General features: G+C 48.4%; 19 non-coding genes across 19 annotated transcripts; all 19 read right to left on the bottom strand.

Annotated features, from left to right (window-relative positions):
* Positions 1-400: 400 nt before the first annotated feature.
* On the bottom strand, positions 401-472 carry TRNAP-UGG (transfer RNA proline (anticodon UGG)). The gene has a single exon. It is a non-coding gene; the product is annotated as a tRNA-Pro (tRNA).
* Positions 473-3,402: 2,930 nt separating this feature from the next.
* On the bottom strand, positions 3,403-3,475 carry TRNAV-UAC (transfer RNA valine (anticodon UAC)). Its single transcript has one exon. It is a non-coding gene; the product is annotated as a tRNA-Val (tRNA).
* Positions 3,476-3,919: 444 nt separating this feature from the next.
* TRNAP-UGG (transfer RNA proline (anticodon UGG)) lies at positions 3,920-3,991 on the bottom strand. Its single transcript has one exon. It is a non-coding gene; the product is annotated as a tRNA-Pro (tRNA).
* Positions 3,992-5,326: 1,335 nt separating this feature from the next.
* Positions 5,327-5,399, bottom strand: TRNAV-AAC (transfer RNA valine (anticodon AAC)). The gene has a single exon. It is a non-coding gene; the product is annotated as a tRNA-Val (tRNA).
* Positions 5,400-7,437: 2,038 nt separating this feature from the next.
* On the bottom strand, positions 7,438-7,509 carry TRNAP-UGG (transfer RNA proline (anticodon UGG)). The gene has a single exon. It is a non-coding gene; the product is annotated as a tRNA-Pro (tRNA).
* Positions 7,510-8,845: 1,336 nt separating this feature from the next.
* TRNAV-AAC (transfer RNA valine (anticodon AAC)) lies at positions 8,846-8,918 on the bottom strand. The gene has a single exon. It is a non-coding gene; the product is annotated as a tRNA-Val (tRNA).
* Positions 8,919-10,439: 1,521 nt separating this feature from the next.
* Positions 10,440-10,512, bottom strand: TRNAV-UAC (transfer RNA valine (anticodon UAC)). Its single transcript has one exon. It is a non-coding gene; the product is annotated as a tRNA-Val (tRNA).
* Positions 10,513-10,956: 444 nt separating this feature from the next.
* TRNAP-UGG (transfer RNA proline (anticodon UGG)) lies at positions 10,957-11,028 on the bottom strand. The gene has a single exon. It is a non-coding gene; the product is annotated as a tRNA-Pro (tRNA).
* A 2,930-nt stretch (positions 11,029-13,958) lies between these two features.
* TRNAV-UAC (transfer RNA valine (anticodon UAC)) lies at positions 13,959-14,031 on the bottom strand. Its single transcript has one exon. It is a non-coding gene; the product is annotated as a tRNA-Val (tRNA).
* A 444-nt stretch (positions 14,032-14,475) lies between these two features.
* On the bottom strand, positions 14,476-14,547 carry TRNAP-UGG (transfer RNA proline (anticodon UGG)). Its single transcript has one exon. It is a non-coding gene; the product is annotated as a tRNA-Pro (tRNA).
* A 1,335-nt stretch (positions 14,548-15,882) lies between these two features.
* Positions 15,883-15,955, bottom strand: TRNAV-AAC (transfer RNA valine (anticodon AAC)). The gene has a single exon. It is a non-coding gene; the product is annotated as a tRNA-Val (tRNA).
* A 1,521-nt stretch (positions 15,956-17,476) lies between these two features.
* Positions 17,477-17,549, bottom strand: TRNAV-UAC (transfer RNA valine (anticodon UAC)). Its single transcript has one exon. It is a non-coding gene; the product is annotated as a tRNA-Val (tRNA).
* Positions 17,550-17,993: 444 nt separating this feature from the next.
* Positions 17,994-18,065, bottom strand: TRNAP-UGG (transfer RNA proline (anticodon UGG)). Its single transcript has one exon. It is a non-coding gene; the product is annotated as a tRNA-Pro (tRNA).
* Positions 18,066-19,401: 1,336 nt separating this feature from the next.
* TRNAV-AAC (transfer RNA valine (anticodon AAC)) lies at positions 19,402-19,474 on the bottom strand. Its single transcript has one exon. It is a non-coding gene; the product is annotated as a tRNA-Val (tRNA).
* Positions 19,475-20,994: 1,520 nt separating this feature from the next.
* TRNAV-UAC (transfer RNA valine (anticodon UAC)) lies at positions 20,995-21,067 on the bottom strand. Its single transcript has one exon. It is a non-coding gene; the product is annotated as a tRNA-Val (tRNA).
* Positions 21,068-21,511: 444 nt separating this feature from the next.
* Positions 21,512-21,583, bottom strand: TRNAP-UGG (transfer RNA proline (anticodon UGG)). The gene has a single exon. It is a non-coding gene; the product is annotated as a tRNA-Pro (tRNA).
* A 1,335-nt stretch (positions 21,584-22,918) lies between these two features.
* TRNAV-AAC (transfer RNA valine (anticodon AAC)) lies at positions 22,919-22,991 on the bottom strand. The gene has a single exon. It is a non-coding gene; the product is annotated as a tRNA-Val (tRNA).
* A 1,521-nt stretch (positions 22,992-24,512) lies between these two features.
* On the bottom strand, positions 24,513-24,585 carry TRNAV-UAC (transfer RNA valine (anticodon UAC)). The gene has a single exon. It is a non-coding gene; the product is annotated as a tRNA-Val (tRNA).
* Positions 24,586-25,029: 444 nt separating this feature from the next.
* On the bottom strand, positions 25,030-25,101 carry TRNAP-UGG (transfer RNA proline (anticodon UGG)). Its single transcript has one exon. It is a non-coding gene; the product is annotated as a tRNA-Pro (tRNA).
* Positions 25,102-25,417: the final 316 nt, after the last annotated feature.

Here is a 25,417-nt window from a genome sequence, read left to right as displayed (position 1 = left end):
GAACCACTGCACTGGAAACAGACACACCTGCTTTCTTTATGTGGCTATGCTTTGGACTGGAATGCAAGGACTAAGGGACAATATTCATGACGCTCAAAGCTGAGCCTTTCTGACAGGATCTCTTCCTTTGGAAGAAAGGAACTGGGATCACTTTCATTCCAAGAGGTGATTTCAAAACCAGCCCTGCAATTACTTTGGAGAAGCACTGTGCATTTCATGTTCCAACGAGAAGTGCTGCTCCAACACAAAAAAGCAGTTAGAAAGAAATCCCGCACTCCTTCATCATGCCGAACTGCCTCGACACCAGTAGAAAGCATGCAATGCATTCCACCATGGCATCTTACAAGAGTGGAAAGCAGAAATACTCCTGTTTAAAAACAGATCGAACCTATGAAGGCACGGGCTCGTCCGGGATTTGAACCCGGGACCTCTCACACCCAAAGCGAGAATCATACCCCTAGACCAACGAGCCTGCTGCTGCAAAAGCCTTTCAAACATCTTCTGAAGTGTCTTTGTGAAAAAGCAGGGCCACTTGGAGACTCTCCTTCTAAGCGTGCCATAGCAATTGATGTTTTGTGCCAAGGGGGTTTTTTTTGCCTCTAGCAAGGCAAGAGGTAGTCAAGAAGCCCTATGCTAGCAAGCTGAACTGTGGCGCTGATGAGAAAAGCAGACCCTTTCTGGTAGTTGTACGCCTCCGCAGGACCTGGGCCCTTGCACCGTAGACTTCCAGACCAGAAGCACTGAAGGGCCTGCCATCTCTTGCGCCTGAGCCAGAGGAGCATGCCTCTTGTATTCAAGCACAATTGCTCGCTCAGTGCTCGATCAGGCGAGATTTATATGAGTGCCTCACAGGCCTGAAACACTCACCTGGGAGACGCGGGGTGGCTGAATTCCCAGAATGGCCTTCGATAGGAAAATCACCTCCTTTCCTCCCGACTCATTTCAGAATTGGGTGAAAATCGCAAGACAGTGTTCAGGGGTGCATGGGTACTGCCTACTCCCAGCTGCCTCTCTGTCTTCTTCATGTTAATTTCAAGTCACAAGGAGGGACCATTGCCATTCTGCTCCGCCCACCTAACCAGGAAACCCAGGTTGAGCTTGTCTGCCTGTTGTTGTTGCAGGGGCAGTGCCTTCTCTGCCCAAAAGTGGCAGGAGAGCCTCACTTCAAACGATGGAATCAACTGCTTAAGTAGAAACCAGCATGGTAGTTACAGTGATAAGGTGCAGCTCTAACAGAAGGCGTGACTGAGATGCCCCTTCCAGAAATACATGGAATGCTGATTGAGGGCCCAGCCGGAGGGTTGGTGGATTTCTTTTCATATGCTACAGCAGCTTGCAAAGATAGTGTTGTGGGGAGCTGGCTGTGCAAGCAGAGGAAGATTTAAGGGCAGAAAATAGACCTATCAGAAGTGCGATATGAACCCACAACTACATGAGCAAACCAGGATGCTTAGCTTAACTGAAGATCAAGCTCTCTTGAGGCTGCCGCCTTAGACCACTCGGCCATCCTGACAGCTGAGTCTGTGTTTAGGTCTGACTCCTCAGTCTGCACTTGTCGATGCTGCCGCTTGCAATGTTCCTATCAAGGTGACAGGTTTAAAGGCCCCACAATATAACATGGCCAAGAAAAAAAAAAGTAAAAAACAGAATAAGAAACCAGGCACATGCACGACTACGCAAAGATGCAGATAACTTTTTACCGGCCTGCAATAGTAATACAAGTTTTACACAGGTCACAAGTTTTTAAAGGCCATCCCTGAGTGAGACTAAGCTTTTAGGGAGCAAACACAAAAGCAGACACTGCCCATTGTTTCTGCCCGGTCTCGAACCGGGGACCTTTCGCGTGTTAGGGGAACGTGATAACCACTACACTACAGAAACAAGCATGAGGGCTTGACTGAAGGAGCAAAATTCCCCTCATATGTTTGCCCGATTGCCTCTATACTTGATCAGCAGTTGCTCGCAAAGCGAGGAGTAAGTGTGAAAATTGCAGCGTTGTCAGCCAGCAAGCGTACACTCAGATGTACTGAAAAGTCACAGCTGCGGGTAGAGACAAATATCTGATGCCTAAATGCCTGAAACCAGAGCCTGTGAAAGCATCACACAGAGCACACTGAAAGCAAGCAGGAAGGAAGCCAAGGCATGGTGATCCTTTTTTTCTCCTGAGGCTAAAAATATTTTGCACAACAATGCTTTGAGTGGAATGAGGAATCTTCAAGCTTTGTGTATTTTGAGTAAAATTTGTGTGTTTTCTGCTAAAAAGGGTGTGTTGGGGATTTGGACCCGGACACCAACGAGCGAGGGCACAGAAGCACCACTGCTCAGACCCTGCTCCTAGGGTTGAGGGCAGAGAGTGGGCGAATACATCGCAAGGCAAGAAAATGCATATGGTTCTCTCTTCTGCAATATGACTAGAGTCATTTCCATGGTCGTCATCGAACATGACATAAAACGCCTCTATCCTTTAGACCTTTTGGCCCATAATTACAAGAGGATGACTGAGTGAGACGCTCTGCCAAATTTGGCAGCCTCGCACTCAGTCATTTTCAAAATGCAGGGAAGCGCCGTATTTAGTAGAATACAGCGCACCCCTGTGCTTCCCTCTGCGCCAGCTCTAAATTAGCTGCCGAGCACCAACGCAGCCATCCTTGCGCCATGGTACAAGGATGGCTGCGTGGAGGGGGAAATTGTTTTTGTTCAGGAAGGCACACCTTCCTGCACAACAGAAATCTTCAGTGGCGATATGTTCGTGCAGCACACATAGAAAGAGCAAAAATGAGGAGAAATGAAAACATTTCTGCTCGTTTCTCCACTATAACGACACCCATTGTATGGCGCTTGGATTTTGGCGCTGCCACAGATTTACAAAAACTCGTAAAACTGGAGCAGCATCAAAATGCTATGGTGTTGCAGTGGCCCACCCAGAGCAACGCCCATTGCACGCCCCTTCCAGGGAAAGGGCTGCGTGTGAAGGGGCCGTATTTACAAGGTGGTGTTAAGCCACAAAACGTGGTTGAACGGCGTCTTGTAAATACGGCACAGTACATAGTGCCACCGGGGCGTCACTAAAGATGATGTGCCGGTGGCGATAGGGCCTTGTAAGTCTGGCCCTTTCTTTGCTCAAGGTGTATGTTCTTGGTGAAGGTAGGAAAGCCATTTTCGCTCTCATACCTTCCTTCCTTGGCTGGCTTGACCACAGTAGGCCCAGGCTTCAATGGAAAGGTCAAAAAGGGAGCAACTGACTGCCGTAAGGTGTATCGTCTTCTCTTGGTGAGTTGAGACCGATGCCCTTGGAGCGTAGTACCTCACGATGGTGAGGGATAGACACAGCCTCTTTAATTTCAATTTACCTGTCAGGTGAGGTGGTAAATGCAAATAATGTGATAAAGCACAGCAACTTGCTGTTTCTGCCTGGCCTCGAACCAGGGACCTTTCGTGTGTAAGGCGAACGTGATAACCACTACACTACAGAAACAGACATGCCTGCTTATTTGCTTCATGTGGCTATGCATTGGACTGGAACCACTGCACTGGAAACAGACACACCTGCTTTCTTTATGTGGCTATGCTTTGGACTGGAATGCAAGGACTAAGGGACAATATTCATGACGCTCAAAGCTGAGCCTTTCTGACAGGATCTCTTCCTTTGGAAGAAAGGAACTGGGATCACTTTCATTCCAAGAGGTGATTTCAAAACCAGCCCTGCAATTACTTTGGAGAAGCACTGTGCATTTCATGTTCCAACGAGAAGTGCTGCTCCAACACAAAAAAGCAGTTAGAAAGAAATCCCGCACTCCTTCATCATGCCGAACTGCCTCGACACCAGTAGAAAGCATGCAATGCATTCCACCATGGCATCTTACAAGAGTGGAAAGCAGAAATACTCCTGTTTAAAAACAGATCGAACCTATGAAGGCACGGGCTCGTCCGGGATTTGAACCCGGGACCTCTCACACCCAAAGCGAGAATCATACCCCTAGACCAACGAGCCTGCTGCTGCAAAAGCCTTTCAAACATCTTCTGAAGTGTCTTTGTGAAAAAGCAGGGCCACTTGGAGACTCTCCTTCTAAGCGTGCCATAGCAATTGATGTTTTGTGCCAAGGGTTTTTTTTTTGCCTCTAGCAAGGCAAGAGGTAGTCAAGAAGCACTATGCTAGCAAGCTGAACTGTGGCGCTGATGAGAAAAGCAGACCCTTTCTGGTAGTTGTACGCCTCCGCAGGACCTGGGCCCTTGCACCGTAGACTTCCAGACCAGAAGCACTGAAGGGCCTGCCATCTCTTGCGCCTGAGCCAGAGGAGCATGCCTCTTGTATTCAAGCACAATTGCTCGATCAGGCTCGATCAGGCGAGATTTATATGAGTGCCTCACAGGCCTGAAACACTCACCTGGGAGACGCGGGGTGGCTGAATTCCCAGAATGGCCTTCGATAGGAAAATCACCTCCTTTCCTCCCGACTCATTTCAGAATTGGGTGAAAATCGCAAGACAGTGTTCAGGGGTGCATGGGTACTGCCTACTCCCAGCTGCCTCTCTGTCTTCTTCATGTTAATTTCAAGTCACAAGGAGGGACCATTGCCATTCTGCTCCGCCCACCTAACCAGGAAACCCAGGTTGAGCTTGTCTGCCTGTTGTTGTTGCAGGGGCAGTGCCTTCTCTGCCCAAAAGTGGCAGGAGAGCCTCACTTCAAACGATGGAATCAACTGCTTAAGTAGAAACCAGCATGGTAGTTACAGTGATAAGGTGCAGCTCTAACAGAAGGCGTGACTGAGATGCCCCTTCCAGAAATACATGGAATGCTGATTGAGGGCCCAGCCGGAGGGTTGGTGGATTTCTTTTCATATGCTACAGCAGCTTGCAAAGATAGTGTTGTGGGGAGCTGGCTGTGCAAGCAGAGGAAGATTTAAGGGCAGAAAATAGACCTATCAGAAGTGCGATATGAACCCACAACTACATGAGCAAACCAGGATGCTTAGCTTAACTGAAGATCAAGCTCTCTTGAGGCTGCCGCCTTAGACCACTCGGCCATCCTGACAGCTGAGTCTGTGTTTAGGTCTGACTCCTCAGTCTGCACTTGTCGATGCTGCCGCTTGCAATGTTCCTATCAAGGTGACAGGTTTAAAGGCCCCACAATATAACATGGCCAAGAAAAAAAAAAGTAAAAAACAGAATAAGAAACCAGGCACATGCACGACTACGCAAAGATGCAGATAACTTTTTACCGGCCTGCAATAGTAATACAAGTTTTACACAGGTCACAAGTTTTTAAAGGCCATCCCTGAGTGAGACTAAGCTTTTAGGGAGCAAACACAAAAGCAGACACTGCCCATTGTTTCTGCCCGGTCTCGAACCGGGGACCTTTCGCGTGTTAGGCGAACGTGATAACCACTACACTACAGAAACAAGCATGAGGGCTTGACTGAAGGAGCAAAATTCCCCTCATATGTTTGCCCGATTGCCTCTATACTTGATCAGCAGTTGCTCGCAAAGCGAGGAGTAAGTGTGAAAATTGCAGCGTTGTCAGCCAGCAAGCGTACACTCAGATGTACTGAAAAGTCACAGCTGCGGGTAGAGACAAATATCTGATGCCTAAATGCCTGAAACCAGAGCCTGTGAAAGCATCACACAGAGCACACTGAAAGCAAGCAGGAAGGAAGCCAAGGCATGGTGATCCTTTTTTTCTCCTGAGGCTAAAAATATTTTGCACAACAATGCTTTGAGTGGAATGAGGAATCTTCAAGCTTTGTGTATTTTGAGTAAAATTTGTGTGTTTTCTGCTAAAAAGGGTGTGTTGGGGATTTGGACCCAGACACCAACGAGCGAGGGCACAGAAGCACCACTGCTCAGACCCTGCTCCTAGGGTTGAGGGCAGAGAGTGGGCGAATACATCGCAAGGCAAGAAAATGCACATGGTTCTCTCTTCTGCAATATGACTAGAGTCATTTCCATGGTCGTCATCGAACATGACATAAAACGCCTCTATCCTTTAGACCTTTTGGCCCATAATTACAAGAGGATGACTGAGTGAGACGCTCTGCCAAATTTGGCAGCCTCGCACTCAGTCATTTTCAAAATGCAGGGAAGCGCCGTATTTAGTAGAATACAGCGCACCCCTGTGCTTCCCTCTGCGCCAGCTCTAAATTAGCTGCCGAGCACCAACGCAGCCATCCTTGCGCCATGGTACAAGGATGGCTGCGTGGAGGGGGAAATTGTTTTTGTTCAGGAAGGCACACCTTCCTGCACAACAGAAATCTTCAGTGGCGATATGTTCGTGCAGCACACATAGAAAGAGCAAAAATGAGGAGAAATGAAAACATTTCTGCTCGTTTCTCCACTATAACGACACCCATTGTATGGCGCTTGGATTTTGGCGCTGCCACAGATTTACAAAAACTCGTAAAACTGGAGCAGCATCAAAATGCTATGGTGTTGCAGTGGCCCACCCAGAGCAACGCCCATTGCACGCCCCTTCCAGGGAAAGGGCTGCGTGTGAAGGGGCCGTATTTACAAGGTGGTGTTAAGCCACAAAACGTGGTTGAACGGCGTCTTGTAAATACGGCACAGTACATAGTGCCACCGGGGCGTCACTAAAGATGATGTGCCGGTGGCGATAGGGCCTTGTAAGTCTGGCCCTTTCTTTGCTCAAGGTGTATGTTCTTGGTGAAGGTAGGAAAGCCATTTTCGCTCTCATACCTTCCTTCCTTGGCTGGCTTGACCACAGTAGGCCCAGGCTTCAATGGAAAGGTCAAAAAGGGAGCAACTGACTGCCGTAAGGTGTATCGTCTTCTCTTGGTGAGTTGAGACCGATGCCCTTGGAGCGTAGTACCTCACGATGGTGAGGGATAGACACAGCCTCTTTAATTTCAATTTACCTGTCAGGTGAGGTGGTAAATGCAAATAATGTGATAAAGCACAGCAACTTGCTGTTTCTGCTTGGCCTCGAACCAGGGACCTTTCGCGTGTAAGGCGAACGTGATACCCACTACACTACAGAAACAGACATGCCTGCTTATTTGCTTCATGTGGCTATGCATTGGACTGGAACCACTGCACTGGAAACAGACACACCTGCTTTCTTTATGTGGCTATGCTTTGGACTGGAATGCAAGGACTAAGGGACAATATTCATGACGCTCAAAGCTGAGCCTTTCTGACAGGATCTCTTCCTTTGGAAGAAAGGAACTGGGATCACTTTCATTCCAAGAGGTGATTTCAAAACCAGCCCTGCAATTACTTTGGAGAAGCACTGTGCATTTCATGTTCCAACGAGAAGTGCTGCTCCAACACAAAAAAGCAGTTAGAAAGAAATCCCGCACTCCTTCATCATGCCGAACTGCCTCGACACCAGTAGAAAGCATGCAATGCATTCCACCATGGCATCTTACAAGAGTGGAAAGCAGAAATACTCCTGTTTAAAAACAGATCGAACCTATGAAGGCACGGGCTCGTCCGGGATTTGAACCCGGGACCTCTCACACCCAAAGCGAGAATCATACCCCTAGACCAACGAGCCTGCTGCTGCAAAAGCCTTTCAAACATCTTCTGAAGTGTCTTTGTGAAAAAGCAGGGCCACTTGGAGACTCTCCTTCTAAGCGTGCCATAGCAATTGATGTTTTGTGCCAAGGGTTTTTTTTTTGCCTCTAGCAAGGCAAGAGGTAGTCAAGAAGCCCTATGCTAGCAAGCTGAACTGTGGCGCTGATGAGAAAAGCAGACCCTTTCTGGTAGTTGTACGCCTCCGCAGGACCTGGGCCCTTGCACCGTAGACTTCCAGACCAGAAGCACTGAAGGGCCTGCCATCTCTTGCGCCTGAGCCAGAGGAGCATGCCTCTTGTATTCAAGCACAATTGCTCGCTCAGTGCTCGATCAGGCGAGATTTATATGAGTGCCTCACAGGCCTGAAACACTCACCTGGGAGACGCGGGGTGGCTGAATTCCCAGAATGGCCTTCGATAGGAAAATCACCTCCTTTCCTCCCGACTCATTTCAGAATTGGGTGAAAATCGCAAGACAGTGTTCAGGGGTGCATGGGTACTGCCTACTCCCAGCTGCCTCTCTGTCTTCTTCATGTTAATTTCAAGTCACAAGGAGGGACCATTGCCATTCTGCTCCGCCCACCTAACCAGGAAACCCAGGTTGAGCTTGTCTGCCTGTTGTTGTTGCAGGGGCAGTGCCTTCTCTGCCCAAAAGTGGCAGGAGAGCCTCACTTCAAACGATGGAATCAACTGCTTAAGTAGAAACCAGCATGGTAGTTACAGTGATAAGGTGCAGCTCTAACAGAAGGCGTGACTGAGATGCCCCTTCCAGAAATACATGGAATGCTGATTGAGGGCCCAGCCGGAGGGTTGGTGGATTTCTTTTCATATGCTACAGCAGCTTGCAAAGATAGTGTTGTGGGGAGCTGGCTGTGCAAGCAGAGGAAGATTTAAGGGCAGAAAATAGACCTATCAGAAGTGCGATATGAACCCACAACTACATGAGCAAACCAGGATGCTTAGCTTAACTGAAGATCAAGCTCTCTTGAGGCTGCCGCCTTAGACCACTCGGCCATCCTGACAGCTGAGTCTGTGTTTAGGTCTGACTCCTCAGTCTGCACTTGTCGATGCTGCCGCTTGCAATGTTCCTATCAAGGTGACAGGTTTAAAGGCCCCACAATATAACATGGCCAAGAAAAAAAAAAGAAAAAAACAGAATAAGAAACCAGGCACATGCACGACTACGCAAAGATGCAGATAACTTTTTACCGGCCTGCAATAGTAATACAAGTTTTACACAGGTCACAAGTTTTTAAAGGCCATCCCTGAGTGAGACTAAGCTTTTAGGGAGCAAACACAAAAGCAGACACTGCCCATTGTTTCTGCCCGGTCTCGAACCGGGGACCTTTCGCGTGTTAGGCGAACGTGATAACCACTACACTACAGAAACAAGCATGAGGGCTTGACTGAAGGAGCAAAATTCCCCTCATATGTTTGCCCGATTGCCTCTATACTTGATCAGCAGTTGCTCGCAAAGCGAGGAGTAAGTGTGAAAATTGCAGCGTTGTCAGCCAGCAAGCGTACACTCAGATGTACTGAAAAGTCACAGCTGCGGGTAGAGACAAATATCTGATGCCTAAATGCCTGAAACCAGAGCCTGTGAAAGCATCACACAGAGCACACTGAAAGCAAGCAGGAAGGAAGCCAAGGCATGGTGATCCTTTTTTTCTCCTGAGGCTAAAAATATTTTGCACAACAATGCTTTGAGTGGAATGAGGAATCTTCAAGCTTTGTGTATTTTGAGTAAAATTTGTGTGTTTTCTGCTAAAAAGGGTGTGTTGGGGATTTGGACCCGGACACCAACGAGCGAGGGCACAGAAGCACCACTGCTCAGACCCTGCTCCTAGGGTTGAGGGCAGAGAGTGGGCGAATACATCGCAAGGCAAGAAAATGCACATGGTTCTCTCTTCTGCAATATGACTAGAGTCATTTCCATGGTCGTCATCGAACATGACATAAAACGCCTCTATCCTTTAGACCTTTTGGCCCATAATTACAAGAGGATGACTGAGTGAGACGCTCTGCCAAATTTGGCAGCCTCGCACTCAGTCATTTTCAAAATGCAGGGAAGCGCCGTATTTAGTAGAATACAGCGCACCCCTGTGCTTCCCTCTGCGCCAGCTCTAAATTAGCTGCCGAGCACCAACGCAGCCATCCTTGCGCCATGGTACAAGGATGGCTGCGTGGAGGGGGAAATTGTTTTTGTTCAGGAAGGCACACCTTCCTGCACAACAGAAATCTTCAGTGGCGATATGTTCGTGCAGCACACATAGAAAGAGCAAAAATGAGGAGAAATGAAAACATTTCTGCTCGTTTCTCCACTATAACGACACCCATTGTATGGCGCTTGGATTTTGGCGCTGCCACAGATTTACAAAAACTCGTAAAACTGGAGCAGCATCAAAATGCTATGGTGTTGCAGTGGCCCACCCAGAGCAACGCCCATTGCACGCCCCTTCCAGGGAAAGGGCTGCGTGTGAAGGGGCCGTATTTACAAGGTGGTGTTAAGCCACAAAACGTGGTTGAACGGCGTCTTGTAAATACGGCACAGTACATAGTGCCACCGGGGCGTCACTAAAGATGATGTGCCGGTGGCGATAGGGCCTTGTAAGTCTGGCCCTTTCTTTGCTCAAGGTGTATGTTCTTGGTGAAGGTAGGAAAGCCATTTTCGCTCTCATACCTTCCTTCCTTGGCTGGCTTGACCACAGTAGGCCCAGGCTTCAATGGAAAGGTCAAAAAGGGAGCAACTGACTGCCGTAAGGTGTATCGTCTTCTCTTGGTGAGTTGAGACCGATGCCCTTGGAGCGTAGTACCTCACGATGGTGAGGGATAGACACAGCCTCTTTAATTTCAATTTACCTGTCAGGTGAGGTGGTAAATGCAAATAATGTGATAAAGCACAGCAACTTGCTGTTTCTGCCTGGCCTCGAACCAGGGACCTTTCGCGTGTAAGGCGAACGTGATAACCACTACACTACAGAAACAGACATGCCTGCTTATTTGCTTCATGTGGCTATGCATTGGACTGGAACCACTGCACTGGAAACAGACACACCTGCTTTCTTTATGTGGCTATGCTTTGGACTGGAATGCAAGGACTAAGGGACAATATTCATGACGCTCAAAGCTGAGCCTTTCTGACAGGATCTCTTCCTTTGGAAGAAAGGAACTGGGATCACTTTCATTCCAAGAGGTGATTTCAAAACCAGCCCTGCAATTACTTTGGAGAAGCACTGTGCATTTCATGTTCCAACGAGAAGTGCTGCTCCAACACAAAAAAGCAGTTAGAAAGAAATCCCGCACTCCTTCATCATGCCGAACTGCCTCGACACCAGTAGAAAGCATGCAATGCATTCCACCATGGCATCTTACAAGAGTGGAAAGCAGAAATACTCCTGTTTAAAAACAGATCGAACCTATGAAGGCACGGGCTCGTCCGGGATTTGAACCCGGGACCTCTCACACCCAAAGCGAGAATCATACCCCTAGACCAACGAGCCTGCTGCTGCAAAAGCCTTTCAAACATCTTCTGAAGTGTCTTTGTGAAAAAGCAGGGCCACTTGGAGACTCTCCTTCTAAGCGTGCCATAGCAATTGATGTTTTGTGCCAAGGGGTTTTTTTTTGCCTCTAGCAAGGCAAGAGGTAGTCAAGAAGCCCTATGCTAGCAAGCTGAACTGTGGCGCTGATGAGAAAAGCAGACCCTTTCTGGTAGTTGTACGCCTCTGCAGGACCTGGGCCCTTGCACCGTAGACTTCCAGACCAGAAGCACTGAAGGGCCTGCCATCTCTTGCGCCTGAGCCAGAGGAGCATGCCTCTTGTATTCAAGCACAATTGCTCGCTCAGTGCTCGATCAGGCGAGATTTATATGAGTGCCTCACAGGCCTGAAACACTCACCTGGGAGACGCGGGGTGGCTGAATTCCCAGAATGGCCTTCGATAGGAAAATCACCTCCTTTCCTCCCGACTCATTTCAGAATTGGGTGAAAATCGCAAGACAGTGTTCAGGGGTGCATGGGTACTGCCTACTCCCAGCTGCCTCTCTGTCTTCTTCATGTTAATTTCAAGTCACAAGGAGGGACCATTGCCATTCTGCTCCGCCCACCTAACCAGGAAACCCAGGTTGAGCTTGTCTGCCTGTTGTTGTTGCAGGGGCAGTGCCTTCTCTGCCCAAAAGTGGCAGGAGAGCCTCACTTCAAACGATGGAATCAACTGCTTAAGTAGAAACCAGCATGGTAGTTACAGTGATAAGGTGCAGCTCTAACAGAAGGCGTGACTGAGATGCCCCTTCCAGAAATACATGGAATGCTGATTGAGGGCCCAGCCGGAGGGTTGGTGGATTTCTTTTCATATGCTACAGCAGCTTGCAAAGATAGTGTTGTGGGGAGCTGGCTGTGCAAGCAGAGGAAGATTTAAGGGCAGAAAATAGACCTATCAGAAGTGCGATATGAACCCACAACTACATGAGCAAACCAGGATGCTTAGCTTAACTGAAGATCAAGCTCTCTTGAGGCTGCCGCCTTAGACCACTCGGCCATCCTGACAGCTGAGTCTGTGTTTAGGTCTGACTCCTCAGTCTGCACTTGTCGATGCTGCCGCTTGCAATGTTCCTATCAAGGTGACAGGTTTAAAGGCCCCACAATATAACATGGCCAAGAAAAAAAAAAGTAAAAAACAGAATAAGAAACCAGGCACATGCACGACTACGCAAAGATGCAGATAACTTTTTACCGGCCTGCAATAGTAATACAAGTTTTACACAGGTCACAAGTTTTTAAAGGCCATCCCTGAGTGAGACTAAGCTTTTAGGGAGCAAACACAAAAGCAGACACTGCCCATTGTTTCTGCCCGGTCTCGAACCGGGGACCTTTCGCGTGTTAGGGGAACGTGATAACCACTACACTACAGAAACAAGCATGAGGGCTTGACTGAAGGAGCAAAATTCCCCTCATATGTTTGCCCGATTGCCTCTATACTTGATCAGCAGTTGCTCGCAAAGCGAGGAGTAAGTGTGAAAATTGCAGCGTTGTCAGCCAGCAAGCGTACACTCAGATGTACTGAAAAGTCACAGCTGCGGGTAGAGACAAATATCTGATGCCTAAATGCCTGAAACCAGAGCCTGTGAAAGCATCACACAGAGCACACTGAAAGCAAGCAGGAAGGAAGCCAAGGCATGGTGATCCTTTTTTTCTCCTGAGGCTAAAAATATTTTGCACAACAATGCTTTGAGTGGAATGAGGAATCTTCAAGCTTTGTGTATTTTGAGTAAAATTTGTGTGTTTTCTGCTAAAAAGGGTGTGTTGGGGATTTGGACCCGGACACCAACGAGCGAGGGCACAGAAGCACCACTGCTCAGACCCTGCTCCTAGGGTTGAGGGCAGAGAGTGGGCGAATACATCGCAAGGCAAGAAAATGCATATGGTTCTCTCTTCTGCAATATGACTAGAGTCATTTCCATGGTCGTCATCGAACATGACATAAAACGCCTCTATCCTTTAGACCTTTTGGCCCATAATTACAAGAGGATGACTGAGTGAGACGCTCTGCCAAATTTGGCAGCCTCGCACTCAGTCATTTTCAAAATGCAGGGAAGCGCCGTATTTAGTAGAATACAGCGCACCCCTGTGCTTCCCTCTGCGCCAGCTCTAAATTAGCTGCCGAGCACCAACGCAGCCATCCTTGCGCCATGGTACAAGGATGGCTGCGTGGAGGGGGAAATTGTTTTTGTTCAGGAAGGCACACCTTCCTGCACAACAGAAATCTTCAGTGGCGATATGTTCGTGCAGCACACATAGAAAGAGCAAAAATGAGGAGAAATGAAAACATTTCTGCTCGTTTCTCCACTATAACGACACCCATTGTATGGCGCTTGGATTTTGGCGCTGCCACAGATTTACAAAAACTCGTAAAACTGGAGCAGCATCAAAATGCTATGGTGTTGCAGTGGCCCACCCAGAGCAACGCCCATTGCACGCCCCTTCCAGGGAAAGGGCTGCGTGTGAAGGGGCCGTATTTACAAGGTGGTGTTAAGCCACAAAACGTGGTTGAACGGCGTCTTGTAAATACGGCACAGTACATAGTGCCACCGGGGCGTCACTAAAGATGATGTGCCGGTGGCGATAGGGCCTTGTAAGTCTGGCCCTTTCTTTGCTCAAGGTGTATGTTCTTGGTGAAGGTAGGAAAGCCATTTTCGCTCTCATACCTTCCTTCCTTGGCTGGCTTGACCACAGTAGGCCCAGGCTTCAATGGAAAGGTCAAAAAGGGAGCAACTGACTGCCGTAAGGTGTATCGTCTTCTCTTGGTGAGTTGAGACCGATGCCCTTGGAGCGTAGTACCTCACGATGGTGAGGGATAGACACAGCCTCTTTAATTTCAATTTACCTGTCAGGTGAGGTGGTAAATGCAAATAATGTGATAAAGCACAGCAACTTGCTGTTTCTGCCTGGCCTCGAACCAGGGACCTTTCGTGTGTAAGGCGAACGTGATAACCACTACACTACAGAAACAGACATGCCTGCTTATTTGCTTCATGTGGCTATGCATTGGACTGGAACCACTGCACTGGAAACAGACACACCTGCTTTCTTTATGTGGCTATGCTTTGGACTGGAATGCAAGGACTAAGGGACAATATTCATGACGCTCAAAGCTGAGCCTTTCTGACAGGATCTCTTCCTTTGGAAGAAAGGAACTGGGATCACTTTCATTCCAAGAGGTGATTTCAAAACCAGCCCTGCAATTACTTTGGAGAAGCACTGTGCATTTCATGTTCCAACGAGAAGTGCTGCTCCAACACAAAAAAGCAGTTAGAAAGAAATCCCGCACTCCTTCATCATGCCGAACTGCCTCGACACCAGTAGAAAGCATGCAATGCATTCCACCATGGCATCTTACAAGAGTGGAAAGCAGAAATACTCCTGTTTAAAAACAGATCGAACCTATGAAGGCACGGGCTCGTCCGGGATTTGAACCCGGGACCTCTCACACCCAAAGCGAGAATCATACCCCTAGACCAACGAGCCTGCTGCTGCAAAAGCCTTTCAAACATCTTCTGAAGTGTCTTTGTGAAAAAGCAGGGCCACTTGGAGACTCTCCTTCTAAGCGTGCCATAGCAATTGATGTTTTGTGCCAAGGGTTTTTTTTTTGCCTCTAGCAAGGCAAGAGGTAGTCAAGAAGCACTATGCTAGCAAGCTGAACTGTGGCGCTGATGAGAAAAGCAGACCCTTTCTGGTAGTTGTACGCCTCCGCAGGACCTGGGCCCTTGCACCGTAGACTTCCAGACCAGAAGCACTGAAGGGCCTGCCATCTCTTGCGCCTGAGCCAGAGGAGCATGCCTCTTGTATTCAAGCACAATTGCTCGATCAGGCTCGATCAGGCGAGATTTATATGAGTGCCTCACAGGCCTGAAACACTCACCTGGGAGACGCGGGGTGGCTGAATTCCCAGAATGGCCTTCGATAGGAAAATCACCTCCTTTCCTCCCGACTCATTTCAGAATTGGGTGAAAATCGCAAGACAGTGTTCAGGGGTGCATGGGTACTGCCTACTCCCAGCTGCCTCTCTGTCTTCTTCATGTTAATTTCAAGTCACAAGGAGGGACCATTGCCATTCTGCTCCGCCCACCTAACCAGGAAACCCAGGTTGAGCTTGTCTGCCTGTTGTTGTTGCAGGGGCAGTGCCTTCTCTGCCCAAAAGTGGCAGGAGAGCCTCACTTCAAACGATGGAATCAACTGCTTAAGTAGAAACCAGCATGGTAGTTACAGTGATAAGGTGCAGCTCTAACAGAAGGCGTGACTGAGATGCCCCTTCCAGAAATACATGGAATGCTGATTGAGGGCCCAGCCGGAGGGTTGGTGGATTTCTTTTCATATGCTACAGCAGCTTGCAAAGATAGTGTTGTGGGGAGCTGGCTGTGCAAGCAGAGGAAGATTTAAGGGCAGAAAATAGACCTATCAGAAGTGCGATATGAACCCACAACTACATGAGCAAACCAGGATGCTTAGCTTAACTGAAGATCAAGCTCTCTTGAGGCTGCCGCCTTAGACCACTCGGCCATCCTGACAGCTGAGTCTGTGTTTAGGTCTGACTCCTCAGTCTGCACTTGTCGATGCTGCCGCTTGCAATGTTCCTATCAAGGTGACAGGTTTAAAGGCCCCACAATATAACATGGCCAAGAAAAAAAAAAGTAAAAAACAGAATAAGAAACCAGGCACATGCACGACTACGCAAAGATGCAGATAACTTTTTACCGGCCTGCAATAGTAATACAAGTTTTACACAGGTCACAAGTTTTTAAAGGCCATCCCTGAGTGAGACTAAGCTTTTAGGGAGCAAACACAAAAGCAGACACTGCCCATTGTTTCTGCCCGGTCTCGAACCGGGGACCTTTCGCGTGTTAGGCGAACGTGATAACCACTACACTACAGAAACAAGCATGAGGGCTTGACTGAAGGAGCAAAATTCCCCTCATATGTTTGCCCGATTGCCTCTATACTTGATCAGCAGTTGCTCGCAAAGCGAGGAGTAAGTGTGAAAATTGCAGCGTTGTCAGCCAGCAAGCGTACACTCAGATGTACTGAAAAGTCACAGCTGCGGGTAGAGACAAATATCTGATGCCTAAATGCCTGAAACCAGAGCCTGTGAAAGCATCACACAGAGCACACTGAAAGCAAGCAGGAAGGAAGCCAAGGCATGGTGATCCTTTTTTTCTCCTGAGGCTAAAAATATTTTGCACAACAATGCTTTGAGTGGAATGAGGAATCTTCAAGCTTTGTGTATTTTGAGTAAAATTTGTGTGTTTTCTGCTAAAAAGGGTGTGTTGGGGATTTGGACCCAGACACCAACGAGCGAGGGCACAGAAGCACCACTGCTCAGACCCTGCTCCTAGGGTTGAGGGCAGAGAGTGGGCGAATACATCGCAAGGCAAGAAAATGCACATGGTTCTCTCTTCTGCAATATGACTAGAGTCATTTCCATGGTCGTCATCGAACATGACATAAAACGCCTCTATCCTTTAGACCTTTTGGCCCATAATTACAAGAGGATGACTGAGTGAGACGCTCTGCCAAATTTGGCAGCCTCGCACTCAGTCATTTTCAAAATGCAGGGAAGCGCCGTATTTAGTAGAATACAGCGCACCCCTGTGCTTCCCTCTGCGCCAGCTCTAAATTAGCTGCCGAGCACCAACGCAGCCATCCTTGCGCCATGGTACAAGGATGGCTGCGTGGAGGGGGAAATTGTTTTTGTTCAGGAAGGCACACCTTCCTGCACAACAGAAATCTTCAGTGGCGATATGTTCGTGCAGCACACATAGAAAGAGCAAAAATGAGGAGAAATGAAAACATTTCTGCTAGTTTCTCCACTATAACGACACCCATTGTATGGCGCTTGGATTTTGGCGCTGCCACAGATTTACAAAAACTCGTAAAACTGGAGCAGCATCAAAATGCTATGGTGTTGCAGTGGCCCACCCAGAGCAACGCCCATTGCACGCCCCTTCCAGGGAAAGGGCTGCGTGTGAAGGGGCCGTATTTACAAGGTGGTGTTAAGCCACAAAACGTGGTTGAACGGCGTCTTGTAAATACGGCACAGTACATAGTGCCACCGGGGCGTCACTAAAGATGATGTGCCGGTGGCGATAGGGCCTTGTAAGTCTGGCCCTTTCTTTGCTCAAGGTGTATGTTCTTGGTGAAGGTAGGAAAGCCATTTTCGCTCTCATACCTTCCTTCCTTGGCTGGCTTGACCACAGTAGGCCCAGGCTTCAATGGAAAGGTCAAAAAGGGAGCAACTGACTGCCGTAAGGTGTATCGTCTTCTCTTGGTGAGTTGAGACCGATGCCCTTGGAGCGTAGTACCTCACGATGGTGAGGGATAGACACAGCCTCTTTAATTTCAATTTACCTGTCAGGTGAGGTGGTAAATGCAAATAATGTGATAAAGCACAGCAACTTGCTGTTTCTGCCTGGCCTCGAACCAGGGACCTTTCGCGTGTAAGGCGAACGTGATAACCACTACACTACAGAAACAGACATGCCTGCTTATTTGCTTCATGTGGCTATGTATTGGACTGGAACCACTGCACTGGAAACAGACACACCTGCTTTCTTTATGTGGCTATGCTTTGGACTGGAATGCAAGGACTAAGGGACAATATTCATGACGCTCAAAGCTGAGCCTTTCTGACAGGATCTCTTCCTTTGGAAGAAAGGAACTGGGATCACTTTCATTCCAAGAGGTGATTTCAAAACCAGCCCTGCAATTACTTTGGAGAAGCACTGTGCATTTCATGTTCCAACGAGAAGTGCTGCTCCAACACAAAAAAGCAGTTAGAAAGAAATCCCGCACTCCTTCATCATGCCGAACTGCCTCGACACCAGTAGAAAGCATGCAATGCATTCCACCATGGCATCTTACAAGAGTGGAAAGCAGAAATACTCCTGTTTAAAAACAGATCGAACCTATGAAGGCACGGGCTCGTCCGGGATTTGAACCCGGGACCTCTCACACCCAAAGCGAGAATCATACCCCTAGACCAACGAGCCTGCTGCTGCAAAAGCCTTTCAAACATCTTCTGAAGTGTCTTTGTGAAAAAGCAGGGCCACTTGGAGACTCTCCTTCTAAGCGTGCCATAGCAATTGATGTTTTGTGCCAAGGGTTTTTTTTTTGCCTCTAGCAAGGCAAGAGGTAGTCAAGAAGCCCTATGCTAGCAAGCTGAACTGTGGCGCTGATGAGAAAAGCAGACCCTTTCTGGTAGTTGTACGCCTCCGCAGGACCTGGGCCCTTGCACCGTAGACTTCCAGACCAGAAGCACTGAAGGGCCTGCCATCTCTTGCGCCTGAGCCAGAGGAGCATGCCTCTTGTATTCAAGCACAATTGCTCGCTCAGTGCTCGATCAGGCGAGATTTATATGAGTGCCTCACAGGCCTGAAACACTCACCTGGGAGACGCGGGGTGGCTGAATTCCCAGAATGGCCTTCGATAGGAAAATCACCTCCTTTCCTCCCGACTCATTTCAGAATTGGGTGAAAATCGCAAGACAGTGTTCAGGGGTGCATGGGTACTGCCTACTCCCAGCTGCCTCTCTGTCTTCTTCATGTTAATTTCAAGTCACAAGGAGGGACCATTGCCATTCTGCTCCGCCCACCTAACCAGGAAACCCAGGTTGAGCTTGTCTGCCTGTTGTTGTTGCAGGGGCAGTGCCTTCTCTGCCCAAAAGTGGCAGGAGAGCCTCACTTCAAACGATGGAATCAACTGCTTAAGTAGAAACCAGCATGGTAGTTACAGTGATAAGGTGCAGCTCTAACAGAAGGCGTGACTGAGATGCCCCTTCCAGAAATACATGGAATGCTGATTGAGGGCCCAGCCGGAGGGTTGGTGGATTTCTTTTCATATGCTACAGCAGCTTGCAAAGATAGTGTTGTGGGGAGCTGGCTGTGCAAGCAGAGGAAGATTTAAGGGCAGAAAATAGACCTATCAGAAGTGCGATATGAACCCACAACTACATGAGCAAACCAGGATGCTTAGCTTAACTGAAGATCAAGCTCTCTTGAGGCTGCCGCCTTAGACCACTCGGCCATCCTGACAGCTGAGTCTGTGTTTAGGTCTGACTCCTCAGTCTGCACTTGTCGATGCTGCCGCTTGCAATGTTCCTATCAAGGTGACAGGTTTAAAGGCCCCACAATATAACATGGCCAAGAAAAAAAAAAGTAAAAAACAGAATAAGAAACCAGGCACATGCACGACTACGCAAAGATGCAGATAACTTTTTACCGGCCTGCAATAGTAATACAAGTTTTACACAGGTCACAAGTTTTTAAAGGCCATCCCTGAGTGAGACTAAGCTTTTAGGGAGCAAACACAAAAGCAGACACTGCCCATTGTTTCTGCCCGGTCTCGAACCGGGGACCTTTCGCGTGTTAGGCGAACGTGATAACCACTACACTACAGAAACAAGCATGAGGGCTTGACTGAAGGAGCAAAATTCCCCTCATATGTTTGCCCGATTGCCTCTATACTTGATCAGCAGTTGCTCGCAAAGCGAGGAGTAAGTGTGAAAATTGCAGCGTTGTCAGCCAGCAAGGTACACTCAGATGTACTGAAAAGTCACAGCTGCGGGTAGAGACAAATATCTGATGCCTAAATGCCTGAAACCAGAGCCTGTGAAAGCATCACACAGAGCACACTGAAAGCAAGCAGGAAGGAAGCCAAGGCATGGTGATCCTTTTTTTCTCCTGAGGCTAAAAATATTTTGCACAACAATGCTTTGAGTGGAATGAGGAATCTTCAAGCTTTGTGTATTTTGAGTAAAATTTGTGTGTTTTCTGCTAAAAAGGGTGTGTTGGGGATTTGGACCCGGACACCAACGAGCGAGGGCACAGAAGCACCACTGCTCAGACCCTGCTCCTAGGGTTGAGGGCAGAGAGTGGGCGAATACATCGCAAGGCAAGAAAATGCACATGGTTCTCTCTTCTGCAATATGACTAGAGTCATTTCCATGGTCGTCATCGAACATGACATAAAACGCCTCTATCCTTTAGACCTTTTGGCCCATAATTACAAGAGGATGACTGAGTGAGACGCTCTGCCAAATTTGGCAGCCTCGCACTCAGTCATTTTCAAAATGCAGGGAAGCGCCGTATTTAGTAGAATACAGCGCACCCCTGTGCTTCCCTCTGCGCCAGCTCTAAATTAGCTGCCGAGCACCAACGCAGCCATCCTTGCGCCATGGTACAAGGATGGCTGCGTGGAGGGGGAAATTGTTTTTGTTCAGGAAGGCACACCTTCCTGCACAACAGAAATCTTCAGTGGCGATATGTTCGTGCAGCACACATAGAAAGAGCAAAAATGAGGAGAAATGAAAACATTTCTGCTCGTTTCTCCACTATAACGACACCCATTGTATGGCGCTTGGATTTTGGCGCTGCCACAGATTTACAAAAACTCGTAAAACTGGAGCAGCATCAAAATGCTATGGTGTTGCAGTGGCCCACCCAGAGCAACGCCCATTGCACGCCCCTTCCAGGGAAAGGGCTGCGTGTGAAGGGGCCGTATTTACAAGGTGGTGTTAAGCCACAAAACGTGGTTGAACGGCGTCTTGTAAATACGGCACAGTACATAGTGCCACCGGGGCGTCACTAAAGATGATGTGCCGGTGGCGATAGGGCCTTGTAAGTCTGGCCCTTTCTTTGCTCAAGGTGTATGTTCTTGGTGAAGGTAGGAAAGCCATTTTCGCTCTCATACCTTCCTTCCTTGGCTGGCTTGACCACAGTAGGCCCAGGCTTCAATGGAAAGGTCAAAAAGGGAGCAACTGACTGCCGTAAGGTGTATCGTCTTCTCTTGGTGAGTTGAGACCGATGCCCTTGGAGCGTAGTACCTCACGATGGTGAGGGATAGACACAGCCTCTTTAATTTCAATTTACCTGTCAGGTGAGGTGGTAAATGCAAATAATGTGATAAAGCACAGCAACTTGCTGTTTCTGCCTGGCCTCGAACCAGGGACCTTTCGCGTGTAAGGCGAACGTGATAACCACTACACTACAGAAACAGACATGCCTGCTTATTTGCTTCATGTGGCTATGCATTGGACTGGAACCACTGCACTGGAAACAGACACACCTGCTTTCTTTATGTGGCTATGCTTTGGACTGGAATGCAAGGACTAAGGGACAATATTCATGACGCTCAAAGCTGAGCCTTTCTGACAGGATCTCTTCCTTTGGAAGAAAGGAACTGGGATCACTTTCATTCCAAGAGGTGATTTCAAAACCAGCCCTGCAATTACTTTGGAGAAGCACTGTGCATTTCATGTTCCAACGAGAAGTGCTGCTCCAACACAAAAAAGCAGTTAGAAAGAAATCCCGCACTCCTTCATCATGCCGAACTGCCTCGACACCAGTAGAAAGCATGCAATGCATTCCACCATGGCATCTTACAAGAGTGGAAAGCAGAAATACTCCTGTTTAAAAACAGATCGAACCTATGAAGGCACGGGCTCGTCCGGGATTTGAACCCGGGACCTCTCACACCCAAAGCGAGAATCATACCCCTAGACCAACGAGCCTGCTGCTGCAAAAGCCTTTCAAACATCTTCTGAAGTGTCTTTGTGAAAAAGCAGGGCCACTTGGAGACTCTCCTTCTAAGCGTGCCATAGCAATTGATGTTTTGTGCCAAGGGTTTTTTTTTGCCTCTAGCAAGGCAAGAGGTAGTCAAGAAGCCCTATGCTAGCAAGCTGAACTGTGGCGCTGATGAGAAAAGCAGACCCTTTCTGGTAGTTGTACGCCTCCGCAGGACCTGGGCCCTTGCACCGTAGACTTCCAGACCAGAAGCACTGAAGGGCCTGCCATCTCTTGCGCCTGAGCCAGAGGAGCATGCCTCTTGTATTCAAGCACAATTGCTCGCTCAGTGCTCGATCAGGCGAGATTTATATGAGTGCCTCACAGGCCTGAAACACTCACCTGGGAGACGCGGGGTGGCTGAATTCCCAGAATGGCCTTCGATAGGAAAATCACCTCCTTTCCTCCCGACTCATTTCAGAATTGGGTGAAAATCGCAAGACAGTGTTCAGGGGTGCATGGGTACTGCCTACTCCCAGCTGCCTCTCTGTCTTCTTCATGTTAATTTCAAGTCACAAGGAGGGACCATTGCCATTCTGCTCCGCCCACCTAACCAGGAAACCCAGGTTGAGCTTGTCTGCCTGTTGTTGTTGCAGGGGCAGTGCCTTCTCTGCCCAAAAGTGGCAGGAGAGCCTCACTTCAAACGATGGAATCAACTGCTTAAGTAGAAACCAGCATGGTAGTTACAGTGATAAGGTGCAGCTCTAACAGAAGGCGTGACTGAGATGCCCCTTCCAGAAATACATGGAATGCTGATTGAGGGCCCAGCCGGAGGGTTGGTGGATTTCTTTTCATATGCTACAGCAGCTTGCAAAGATAGTGTTGTGGGGAGCTGGCTGTGCAAGCAGAGGAAGATTTAAGGGCAGAAAATAGACCTATCAGAAGTGCGATATGAACCCACAACTACATGAGCAAACCAGGATGCTTAGCTTAACTGAAGATCAAGCTCTCTTGAGGCTGCCGCCTTAGACCACTCGGCCATCCTGACAGCTGAGTCTGTGTTTAGGTCTGACTCCTCAGTCTGCACTTGTCGATGCTGCCGCTTGCAATGTTCCTATCAAGGTGACAGGTTTAAAGGCCCCACAATATAACATGGCCAAGAAAAAAAAAAGTAAAAAACAGAATAAGAAACCAGGCACATGCACGACTACGCAAAGATGCAGATAACTTTTTACCGGCCTGCAATAGTAATACAAGTTTTACACAGGTCACAAGTTTTTAAAGGCCATCCCTGAGTGAGACTAAGCTTTTAGGGAGCAAACACAAAAGCAGACACTGCCCATTGTTTCTGCCTGGTCTCGAACCGGGGACCTTTCGCGTGTTAGGCGAACGTGATAACCACTACACTACAGAAACAAGCATGAGGGCTTGACTGAAGGAGCAAAATTCCCCTCATATGTTTGCCCGATTGCCTCTATACTTGATCAGCAGTTGCTCGCAAAGCGAGGAGTAAGTGTGAAAATTGCAGCGTTGTCAGCCAGCAAGCGTACACTCAGATGTACTGAAAAGTCACAGCTGCGGGTAGAGACAAATATCTGATGCCTAAATGCCTGAAACCAGAGCCTGTGAAAGCATCACACAGAGCACACTGAAAGCAAGCAGGAAGGAAGCCAAGGCATGGTGATCCTTTTTTTCTCCTGAGGCTAAAAATATTTTGCACAACAATGCTTTGAGTGGAATGAGGAATCTTCAAGCTTTGTGTATTTTGAGTAAAATTTGTGTGTTTTCTGCTAAAAAGGGTGTGTTGGGGATTTGGACCCGGACACCAACGAGCGAGGGCACAGAAGCACCACTGCTCAGACCCTGCTCCTAGGGTTGAGGGCAGAGAGTGGGCGAATACATCGCAAGGCAAGAAAATGCACATGGTTCTCTCTTCTGCAATATGACTAGAGTCATTTCCATGGTCGTCATCGAACATGACATAAAACGCCTCTATCCTTTAGACCTTTTGGCCCATAATTACAAGAGGATGACTGAGTGAGACGCTCTGCCAAATTTGGCAGCCTCGCACTCAGTCATTTTCAAAATGCAGGGAAGCGCCGTATTTAGTAGAATACAGCGCACCCCTGTGCTTCCCTCTGCGCCAGCTCTAAATTAGCTGCCGAGCACCAACGCAGCCATCCTTGCGCCATGGTACAAGGATGGCTGCGTGGAGGGGGAAATTGTTTTTGTTCAGGAAGGCACACCTTCCTGCACAACAGAAATCTTCAGTGGCGATATGTTCGTGCAGCACACATAGAAAGAGCAAAAATGAGGAGAAATGAAAACATTTCTGCTCGTTTCTCCACTATAACGACACCCATTGTATGGCGCTTGGATTTTGGCGCTGCCACAGATTTACAAAAACTCGTAAAACTGGAGCAGCATCAAAATGCTATGGTGTTGCAGTGGCCCACCCAGAGCAACGCCCATTGCACGCCCCTTCCAGGGAAAGGGCTGCGTGTGAAGGGGCCGTATTTACAAGGTGGTGTTAAGCCACAAAACGTGGTTGAACGGCGTCTTGTAAATACGGCACAGTACATAGTGCCACCGGGGCGTCACTAAAGATGATGTGCCGGTGGCGATAGGGCCTTGTAAGTCTGGCCCTTTCTTTGCTCAAGGTGTATGTTCTTGGTGAAGGTAGGAAAGCCATTTTCGCTCTCATACCTTCCTTCCTTGGCTGGCTTGACCACAGTAGGCCCAGGCTTCAATGGAAAGGTCAAAAAGGGAGCAACTGACTGCCGTAAGGTGTATCGTCTTCTCTTGGTGAGTTGAGACCGATGCCCTTGGAGCGTAGTACCTCACGATGGTGAGGGATAGACACAGCCTCTTTAATTTCAATTTACCTGTCAGGTGAGGTGGTAAATGCAAATAATGTGATAAAGCACAGCAACTTGCAGTTTCTGCCTGGCCTCGAACCAGGGACCTTTCGCGTGTAAGGCGAACGTGATAACCACTACACTACAGAAACAGACATGCCTGCTTATTTGCTTCATGTGGCTATGCATTGGACTGGAACCACTGCACTGGAAACAGACACACCTGCTTTCTTTATGTGGCTATGCTTTGGACTGGAATGCAAGGACTAAGGGACAATATTCATGACGCTCAAAGCTGAGCCTTTCTGACAGGATCTCTTCCTTTGGAAGAAAGGAACTGGGATCACTTTCATTCCAAGAGGTGATTTCAAAACCAGCCCTGCAATTACTTTGGAGAAGCACTGTGCATTTCATGTTCCAACGAGAAGTGCTGCTCCAACACAAAAAAGCAGTTAGAAAGAAATCCCGCACTCCTTCATCATGCCGAACTGCCTCGACACCAGTAGAAAGCATGCAATGCATTCCACCATGGCATCTTACAAGAGTGGAAAGCAGAAATACTCCTGTTTAAAAACAGATCGAACCTATGAAGGCACGGGCTCGTCCGGGATTTGAACCCGGGACCTCTCACACCCAAAGCGAGAATCATACCCCTAGACCAACGAGCCTGCTGCTGCAAAAGCCTTTCAAACATCTTCTGAAGTGTCTTTGTGAAAAAGCAGGGCCACTTGGAGACTCTCCTTCTAAGCGTGCCATAGCAATTGATGTTTTGTGCCAAGGGGTTTTTTTTTGCCTCTAGCAAGGCAAGAGGTAGTCAAGAAGCCCTATGCTAGCAAGCTGAACTGTGGCACTGATGAGAAAAGCAGACCCTTTCTGGTAGTTGTACGCCTCCGCAGGACCTGGGCCCTTGCACCGTAGACTTCCAGACCAGAAGCACTGAAGGGCCTGCCATCTCTTGCGCCTGAGCCAGAGGAGCATGCCTCT

This window comes from Pleurodeles waltl, chromosome 10 (assembly GCF_031143425.1).
Source record: "Pleurodeles waltl isolate 20211129_DDA chromosome 10, aPleWal1.hap1.20221129, whole genome shotgun sequence".
NCBI classification, from domain to species: domain Eukaryota; kingdom Metazoa; phylum Chordata; class Amphibia; order Caudata; family Salamandridae; genus Pleurodeles; species Pleurodeles waltl.
The sequence above is the reverse complement of the archived record's forward strand: the minus strand, read 5'-3'. Positions and strand labels throughout refer to the sequence as shown.